The sequence below is a fragment of the Sitodiplosis mosellana genome, unplaced genomic scaffold (assembly GCF_009176505.1).
Source record: "Sitodiplosis mosellana isolate CC-2019 unplaced genomic scaffold, AAFC_SMos_1.0 Smas_scaffold_6166, whole genome shotgun sequence".
In the NCBI taxonomy this organism is placed as follows: Eukaryota; Metazoa; Arthropoda; class Insecta; order Diptera; family Cecidomyiidae; genus Sitodiplosis; species Sitodiplosis mosellana.
The window spans coordinates 5,622,778-5,632,346 of NW_022601407.1; the positions used below are offsets into that span (position 1 = coordinate 5,622,778).

Below are 9,569 nucleotides of genomic sequence, written 5' to 3' on the forward strand. Positions count from 1 at the left end.
ATATAATAATAGTAATAATGGTGAAAAGAAGAAATTGAATCGAGCATACACACGCAATATTTCCTAAACACACTCACATATGGAAAGAGAGAACGGGCCAACGAGAGAGCGAAAGCAAGAGAAAATCTGTCAGAGATATGATGCGTTTGCGCATAAGTAAAGATCAACGAACATCCATTCGAACGTTGCACGAACATATTTTCGTCGAATGAAAATGTCTTTGATGACCATTCGGAACTGTTTCTATTGTAAAATTGGCACGGGGTTGAGCATAAATCGCATTCCAATCGAACGCTATGGGCAATAAAATATGATCTCGTTGAGGGTGAAAATGGATGTCAAATGATTGTTAAGTGGCAAAAGTGTATAATATTCAAATCGATGAACAAACTCGATTTTGATGATCACTTTTGGCTCAACCCTACATCAATATGCCACGATTTTGGCGACTGAACAACCGAAGAATGCGCCCAAGCATGCGCACCACCATCACTTTTCATATTGCCCAATGAAGTAAAATTTGTGAGCGAGAGAATGTGTTGAGATATTGCTTGCCTGCCTGCCTGCGCTCGTTCTCTCATCAACACACATACACACACACACTCTCTCTTGTTTGTGCATGTGTTTGTGTCCGTGAGCCAACATTTTCCTATCGCCAAAGCCAAAACGGCCCCAGAGTAATTACTTGGATGCACGGTGGGAAAGCGAGCGGGCGCCAAAAATTTCGAGAGAGAGAGAGAGCGAGTGAAATGAAATTTTTCGAGGGAGAAACTGTGAGCGAGAGAGCAAAAGGCGAAAATGATGTGGAATTCCCGATGGTTTAAATGTCTGTGTGCCCGAACAACGATGATGTAGTGCAAGCATATTTGACGTCTATCTGAGTATGCGTACAATCGACATCCTTAATGCTGTATCCCTGTGCATGCACCGACTACCAAACACACACACACACATTAAATGTATGTGTGTGAGAGAGAGAGAGACTAAGCGGAAAAAAGAGAAATATATAAACCCGAAAAGAGTATAACGGTCGCGCGTCGAATAAAATACACAGCGCAGCAACAACAACAACAACAACAACAATACCGAGCATGCAGTGAATGAAAAAGCTCGCGTTTTCATATATACGATTTTTCTCACCACGACTATCTTTTTTTGACAGCACCAACTAGAATAGTGTCAATATCGAGCAGGAGGTGCTCATACGATAAAACCATTTCAACGTTTTGTTTGTTCCGCGCGTCTGTGTTGAAATGTCATACAATTAATTGGTTATAATTTTTATTGGCTAAATAGATTAAAAAAAAACGAAAAGAAAACAACCAACCAAACCAGATAAAGAACAAAAGAAAAACCAAAACGAAAAATAAAAATTAATAGATCCATCTATTTATATATCACACCTAATAAAGGACAAAAAAAAACAACAACTCCAAATATACACATTTAACTAGTAACATTAAACGGAAAGCCCCAACAAGAGAAAAAAAAGAAGAGCAAAGAAAAATAATAATAATCCAAATACCATATAGTCCAACAAGTTTATTGATCGCTAAACTAATCACAGCCAATACATACAAATGCAATCTATATAAAAAAATCAAAAATTATTATAAAATATCCTGTGTGTAATTTTCCCATACAAATTTTTACTTCCTTACATCATGTAAACGATTAAATTGAATTGAAACAAAAAAAAACGAAAAAAAAATTAATTTTTGGTTGTAGTTAAACGGCGAGAACTCAACGACTCATGAGCCTACTCGATACATTCTTATAAGAAATAGAAAAATTTATACTCAATAAAAGAAAAATTGCTCGAAGAGAAAAAGAAGAAGAAGAAGAAGAGATGAACTGTTTGTCCAAATTCAGAATGTTCAATGTGCATGTATTCGTATTTGTACTTGTATCGAGCGATGATTCCAATTTGTAAAAATTTAATTTTTCAGTGGTAAATTCAATTTACAGTATGAATATGTGCATTAATTGAAAAAAAGCGAAACGAGCAAACGAAGAAAAAAAAGAGAAAAAGAAAACGAATGAAAAAAAAAAAAAGAATTGAAAATGGAATAGGAAATTTTCCAATACGCTAAATAAAAAGCCCAACAACAACAACTGTAACAAACATAAATAACCGTATAAAATAGTGATCAATTATACTGATGAAAAATTCTATTTCTGTTATTTTACTTCTACAGCAGCGAAACCAACCAAACAACACACAAAACAAAACAAAACAAAACAAAAACCGAATCTGAATTTTTTTTCCTCGATAAACTAAATCAATCCAAATAAGTAGTTTAAAACAAGAGAAAAAAATTTAAAGGATACCAACAACAGCAACAACAACTACAACAACTACTAGAACAACAACAACAACAACAAATAATAATAATCAAAAAAACCAGAAAATCACCGAAACGAAATACAGAAAGAAAAAAAGAAAATCTATTCAACAAAAATAATGCGCCTTTAACGTAACTTAAATTACATTGTGGTTCAAATGTTATTATGGTTTTATGAAGTGAAGTAAGTATCAATATAAAACAAAACAGAACAAACAAACAAAAAAATTCATCAAAATATCAGTTATAAAATCATATTTTAATTTGACTCTTTGGCGAGAGGGATAAAATGAGAAGAAGATTGTGTTTGCAATGAACAGAAAAGAAATCGAAAGAAAAAAAAAGAGTATACTGAAACGGTTGGCCGTCTATTTTTGATGCAAAATGTGAAAGAGTCGCATGCCTTCAATTAGAAAAATACATCTGCTCATGTGATCCCTTGAAAAGTTTTTCTGTACAGGCCGAGAATGAGAGAAGCAAAGCGAAAAAGAAGAGAAAAAAAAACGACGACGACGGCGACGACAACGACGTCGACGATTATGAATATTTTTCGCCAATATTATACTTTCAAAATGGCTTCCGTTGACTCATACCATAGCGCTGATTGCTAATGCTGATCTATAACTATGACATTTCTTTTTTGGTGGCCGTCTCTTTCTTGCGCTTCGCTCTCGCTCTCTTCGTTTGCGTTTCGCTCTCATCGTACATGTTCTCATTCCTGTCGTTCGTTTCGTTCGTTTCGTTTGTTTCTCGCTCTCTTTCTCTGTGTTCGTCATCAGCAATAGCCGCTGTTATGTGTGAGAGAGCGGTGAGTGAGAGAGTAAAATGTTCGTACTGAGCGTGATATTAGTATACGCGATACACTCGACACCACTGAGATACTGTGAGTTGTGTGTGAGCATGTATTTGAAAATGCCATCACACACATCACACATCCGAATACTGATACACACTCACTCACTTACATCGAACGACACACTCTCGAGTAGCACTGCTGCTACTCTCTCTCTCTGATAATTCGAATTCTCTCTCATTTTCCATCTCTATGTCTCGCTCGCTCTCGACTTTGACTTGAACAAGCGGCTGCTCTATGGCAGTATTTTTCTTTTCCTTTCATCGGTATTGCCCTATTGCCTCGTTTCTACTCACACTGTCTGTCTCTCTTGCGCTTTGTCATCCATCTCGTTCGTGCGGTTCATTGCCTCTCGCTCGCTCTTGCACGCTCAAACATTGTCGATCGAAAGAAAAGAAGAGAAAAAAATTACATGATTATACTCACCAAGCGCGCTGCCATACACTTCAGCTACTTTGCTCATAATTTTTTTTTTCCGAACGGTGTGATATTCGTTGTGTGTTTGGCCCGAGAAAGTGTGAAGTGTGTGCGTGCATTTGTCGTGGTCGTGGACACATATTTCTAATTTTTTTATTTTTTCTACATAAAAAAATAATAATAATATCAAATTTATATGTACAATTTAGTAGCCTTTTGTTCCTTCGATTCGAAATATACAGTAATTTTTTGGGTTTAAATTTCCACCAGTTTTCACAACTTTTTTTTCCGTTCGCCCGTTGACGTTATTTTATTTTTTGTTTTGTTTTCGTTCGTTCTCGCGTATAAATTTACGTTTTTTTTTTTCGTGTGCAAAGGAGTAGCAGCAGCACCAGAAGCAGAAGGAAGAAGACGTTTTTTCTTTCTTCTGTTACTTGACGTCAGTTTAATGCTGAAAGTGTTCGGGACAAGAAAAAAGTAAAATGAAAATAATCGCATAATAAAAAAACAAATACGGAAAAAAAGCTGTTCGTTCAATTGCAAATTCCAATTTGTCAATTTTCGAACACACACACCACAACAGCAGCAGCAGCAACAACAACAACAACAGCCAAAAAAATTCACTAAACCGATATCGAAATCGAGTTTGAAAAGAACCGAGTCGGAAGAAATTACAACCAAATCGATCATCGTTGAATTCTTCGTGTTACGTTCGGTAGTTTTGGATTCCGTTTTCTTTTCTGTTGGTTATTTATTCTCCTTAATTTTTACCGTGTTTTGTTTGTGACCACGAAAATCTCCTTCCGGAAACAAAAAAGAAAAAGTATAGTAATTAAACAACAACACAAAATACCGAAACCAAATTGAATTTTCATCAAAAACCACAAGCGCAAAAATAAAGAGAAAAAGATTTCATAGAAAGATATCACATTCGAAGACAACGTCGGCGAACGACCAGAACTCAGAGAGAATCAACGTAAGCAACATGATTTGTGGTGCAAAGTGAAGTAAAAAGAAAATAGAAAGAAAGAAAAAACGAATTTTTTTTCTTCCTCAAGTGTGTTTCTAATCGGCGAAAAGATACTAACAAAAAAAACGAAGCGATACCAATATCTGAGGAACCATTGCATGTATATGCATATAAAAAAGAAATAATACAACATCCAACAACAACAACAACAACAACAAAAATAATAACAACAACAACAACACCACTGTGGATTTGCTGCTACCAGTTGTATTATAGTACGGTTCTTTTTCTTTTCTTCATTCAACCATTCGATTTTCTATATACACGATATTCTTTTGCTCTCGACATACATTCGGGTTCCTTTTTTTATTATTACCAAATTACTGCATATCGGTTGTTATTTTTCGGTTCGACATAAAAATAATATTAGACAAAATGTAAGTTCATCATTTTGGTTCAGTTTTATGTGAGTAGAGAAAACAAAAAATTATGATACTTTTTTTCTAGTTACATATGAAAAGAGAGAGAGAGAGAGATAGTTCGTTAGTTATATATCGTGAATATAATATATTTTTTGTTCAATTCATCGCTACAACAAGAATTCTATTTTTTGCCTCTGTTGTGCCCTATTTGATGCATTTACTGCGTGTGAGAGAAGCAGTGAAGTGCAAGTGTTTGCCAAATTGAATCGATTTTTTTTTATTCGTTCGCTAATTTTTTTTCTCTATTGCTGCTGTTCGCTTCGTTTTCGTATCGCTTCTCTTTCACTCCGTGTGTCTATATGTGTATGAGAATCAAAAATATCATTTTGGTTAAACTACAACAAATGAGTTTAGTATATTTTTATTGAGACGTGGGAGTTATGCTTCTATTTACGTCTTTCTCTAGTTTGACTATTACCATCTCATTCAAATCGGCATACATTTCTTCGGCCGCGTTTTCTTCTTCTTTCGTTGTGCTATTCATTTCGCCGAATTGCTGCTGCCGCTGCTATAACCTCTACTTCTTCTTCTTCCCTTTCGGTTCGTTTCTAAACTGTGTGTCGTGTCATGTGTATGTGTCTCTCGGTGTGCGTGCTTTTTTTCGGCGATATTCAGTGATTCAGTAATGTGTACACACATCACGCAAAAAAAAGAGAATTGTTAGAGAGAGCGCACGAAGAGAGTCGAAGCCAGATATCAAATGCCCGGTGCTTTTTTTCAATTTCTTTCTAGTTTTCATTGTAATTTTTTGTGAGCGTTGTGTGTTTTCTCTCAATCTATCTCTTGTTGCTTCATCATCGCTGCCGTTGCTTTTTAGTTCCTATGTATTTTTTATTGATACATTTTTATTCTCTGTTGTTCTCGTGTGTAGCGCGCGCGAGAGCTTGATTATATGGCACTAGAATGAGAAATGAGCGAGGATGTTTGCATATTTTCAGTATTTTTGAATTCATACCATGGGCAGCCGCAGAATTTTTTTTTATTTTTTAACTGAACAAATAGACACCAAAGCGAATTACAGCTAACAGAAGAAAAAAAATACCTAGAAATATCGATACAGAATATATTTGTATAAATATACAATATATCAGCTAAGACCAAATTGTGTGTATAGTACGAGGCGAAGGGAGACAAGTATATGCAGTGTGTGTGCGTGTTGTTTTCAAGAGAGATTTTTTAAATTCATTTTGTACAAGCCATCTCTTTCCATCTGTCGGTCACTCCGCGATTTTAATTGCGTGCTTTTAATACACACACACACACATAAACACACCGAACGAAGAAGGGAGATTATATTTTGGACACCAGATTTCCATAAATTTGCTACGAACAAACCACATTTTGTGTGAGTACGTGCGAGAATCGATGTTTGTTTTGATAATAGACAATGAAATTGAGTGTTTTTGTTGTACGAAAATGTTAGTTCAATCATTGAATATATCGATATAGCGATTGTAGAATCATTTTCAATCGCCAAGATGTGCTCACACACAGACACATACATGAACAATGGCTCTCAGGATTCTCTAATGATTGATGACATTCAATGTTTTAATCTGTCATCGATGTTTCGTCTCTGTTACTATATCCATCTAATTCACTTTCTTTAAAACACTTCCTATATCGCTCTCCCTCCCTCGCTTTCGCAGTCGTTCACTCTTCCCATGGACATAATAGGCATCAGCGTCTGAAAATTAACTTCCATAATGGGCTATGTTATGGGATGCAAGTCAAAACAAGCCGAAAAATCAATGTATAAGCCATTTGATAATGAGGCGAAGCCGCTTTGTCAGCGCGCTCAGTCATTTCTATGTCATTTTACACAACAGCGAGACAAGATAGATCGTCCTTTCCATGTTCATTCTACCCAAAATATTCATTAGCATGCATACGCGTTAGTATGTGTGTATGAGTGAGTAAGAGAGAGAGAGAGAGAGAGAGCGAGAGAGAGAGAGAGCGAGAGAGAGAGACTCAATTGTCTATGTATATTAAATGGTATTGTCATTGTGTGAATTTATGCTTTCAACCGATTAGATCATCACAATGCTATAAAGTCCGCGTGCATTGTTTTGTGCGTGACGACCGTGTGTGTGCGCGCAAAAAATAATGAAAAAACAACTACAACACTGTATACTTGTTTGAGAATGACGAATGCCAGAACAAGAACCTGAAACAACGCGCAACCATGGTTCACGTTCGCCGAGAGCGGGAAAGGGATGGCAAATAAGCGACCGTATAAGCAAAGCAAAATATAATAATTTTCGTTTTTTTTTTTGTTTCGGTCGTTCTCTTTTTCTTTCATTTAGCTGTTAAAACATACATAGAACAACTTGTGTACTATTCAATACACAAAATTCCCTTCTGTGTTTTGCTGATCGTAAGATTCTGTTGTATTTTTTTCGTGTTCGTACAATCGAAAGATCATTATTGTGATTAAATTCGCATAATTAAATGCACATAATTACCTTGAGATTTTAAAGAGAAAATAAAAATAAAATACAACAACAAAACCACACACACATATCGACCGACTGACCGACCGACCGACCGAAAGAATGTTAGTGAATAAATTGCATTTATCATGGCACAAGTATTAAAAATAAATGTCAAATTCTTTCTCACTATTTTGAAGTGAGATTACATTTGAATGAAATATTGAAATGTGGCTATTAGTGGATGAGCAGCACACATCACTGCTGCTGTTGTCATTGCGCTGCTGCTGTTGCCTCAGTGCGCTCACCGCACATCACATTCCTGCTGATGAGCTAGAGATAGTGACGTCTTTTCGGGGCGATTCGAACTTCAAGTGTTCATTTGCTCTTGAGTTCCAATTTCTTGAGAGGAGGCGAACACAGCTATGATATGAGCCATCAAATACATCGCGCAAATCGTCATTATCTCTCTCTCTCTCTCTTTCTCTCGCTCATATCGCACACCACGACCGCTGAGCACCCGAAGTGAATGTCAATTTCTGTTCGAGTGTATAACAACGCGTATGAGATGAGAGCAGAGTTACAGAAAAAAGAGTGCGGCGGCTCTTGCAATCGATGAAAAAAAAAATTAGTTTTGCACGAATTAAATGAAAAAACCGAACAACAAACATCTCAAAAGATTGAAAGGCGATATTTAAAATATCGTCGGTTCGAAGTTGAACACATATCGAATGTAATGAATTTGGGAACTGCTAATAGCATTCCACTATGTGTGTGTGTATGTTTGACGATGACAACAGCAGCGGTGGTGGCGGCGATGGCGGCGATGGCGGCGAAAAGAGGACGCATCTATGCTTTGCCAAACAGGTGCTATGTTCGTGTTTCGAATTTTCAGATGAATTGAGGAAAAAAAATAAATAAATGACGAAGCATACGTAAATTCTCGGCATGATAATAATGAGCTAGAGCAGCAGAGAGAGAGAGAGAGAGAGAGAGTCAGTTAGATAAAGAGAGCACAATCAAAGTTTAATTAATTTTTGTTGTTTTATTTTTGCCATGCTCTCCCGCTTTAGCTCTTGCTCCTGTATGCGAATGTGTGTGTGTGTGTTTCGGATTTTGGAATAAATTAAATTCAGCCCGAAACATATCTGTCTTGCTCACTTGGTGGAGCCTTTTTGGGCGCCGTTTGAGCGAGATTATTATTTCGTCGGTGTACATAGAGTTATCACACAACGTGAACGTTGACGAATCGTGCAGCCAGAAAGAGAGGATACATGAGGAAATGTTTGGTGTGTGAAATAGATTTATCGTCGAATCACACGATGATTCTATCCTCAAATTTCTATCTCTTTGCTATGACGAGCGTATATATCTTTTTGTCATCATGTTGTTGTTGTTGCTTCCTCACATCGCTGGGAATACTATCAAAATAACTGGTTTGCGCTAGTTGAAATTATAATGCATTGAATTCTTCTTTTTTTTCTTTGTTAGTTTTGTGTATCTGTGTGTGTGTGTGTGTGAGAGAGAGAGAGAAATAGGATCATGTTTTCCTTTAACCGAAAAAAAAAGATATTTCGTTCTTCTGCGTCACGTTCTGTCTGTGTTTTGCTTCCCATTTGGCTACTGTTGCCATTCGCAAAATTCACGATATTCGACATCATTTGTGCTGCATCGTGGTAATGGCTGGCTTGCTAGCGCACGCTTTTAGCCAAACCAAATAAGAAAAAGCAGAAAAAAGGAGGAGAAGAAAAAGAAGAAGGGAAAAAAATTGATTAAGAATCGACTTGTGATTATTTTCGATGGGGCCAACGCATATATACATACGCACAACATAATGTGTGTATAAATATAGAAATTGACTTGATGTGGCTTATTGTTTGGCATTGTTGTTATTTTTCGATAAGCCATTATCGGTATGGGCGAAATTGGGTGGCTTTTCCATATTTTTGGATTGTGCGTTTTCTGCGCCGTCTCATCATTTTTACCGTATAGGATATGTTCATTCTCGGTCGGTCGGTCGGTATCTCTCTCTCTCTCTCTCTCTCTCTCTCTCTCTCTCTCTCTCTCTCT

At 36.6% G+C, this 9,569-nt stretch overlaps 1 protein-coding gene across 50 annotated transcripts in view; it reads left to right on the forward strand.

Annotated features, from left to right (window-relative positions):
- The first annotated feature begins 1,100 nt into the window (after positions 1–1,100).
- Positions 1,101–9,569, forward strand: part of LOC129575271 (plasma membrane calcium-transporting ATPase 3) — an 84,905-nt gene continuing 76,436 nt past the window's right edge. For 6 of the 50 annotated variants that reach the window (XM_055458503.1, XM_055458496.1, XM_055458499.1 and 3 more), the window contains exons 1-2: positions 1,151–1,271; positions 2,199–2,529. The gene's annotated coding sequence lies outside the window, so the exon portion shown is untranslated. Of the gene's footprint in view, positions 1,272–2,198; positions 2,530–3,621; positions 4,861–9,569 lie in introns of those variants that run through there. The other 44 variants (XM_055458501.1, XM_055458513.1, XM_055458474.1 and 41 more) reach the window with 23 other exon arrangements.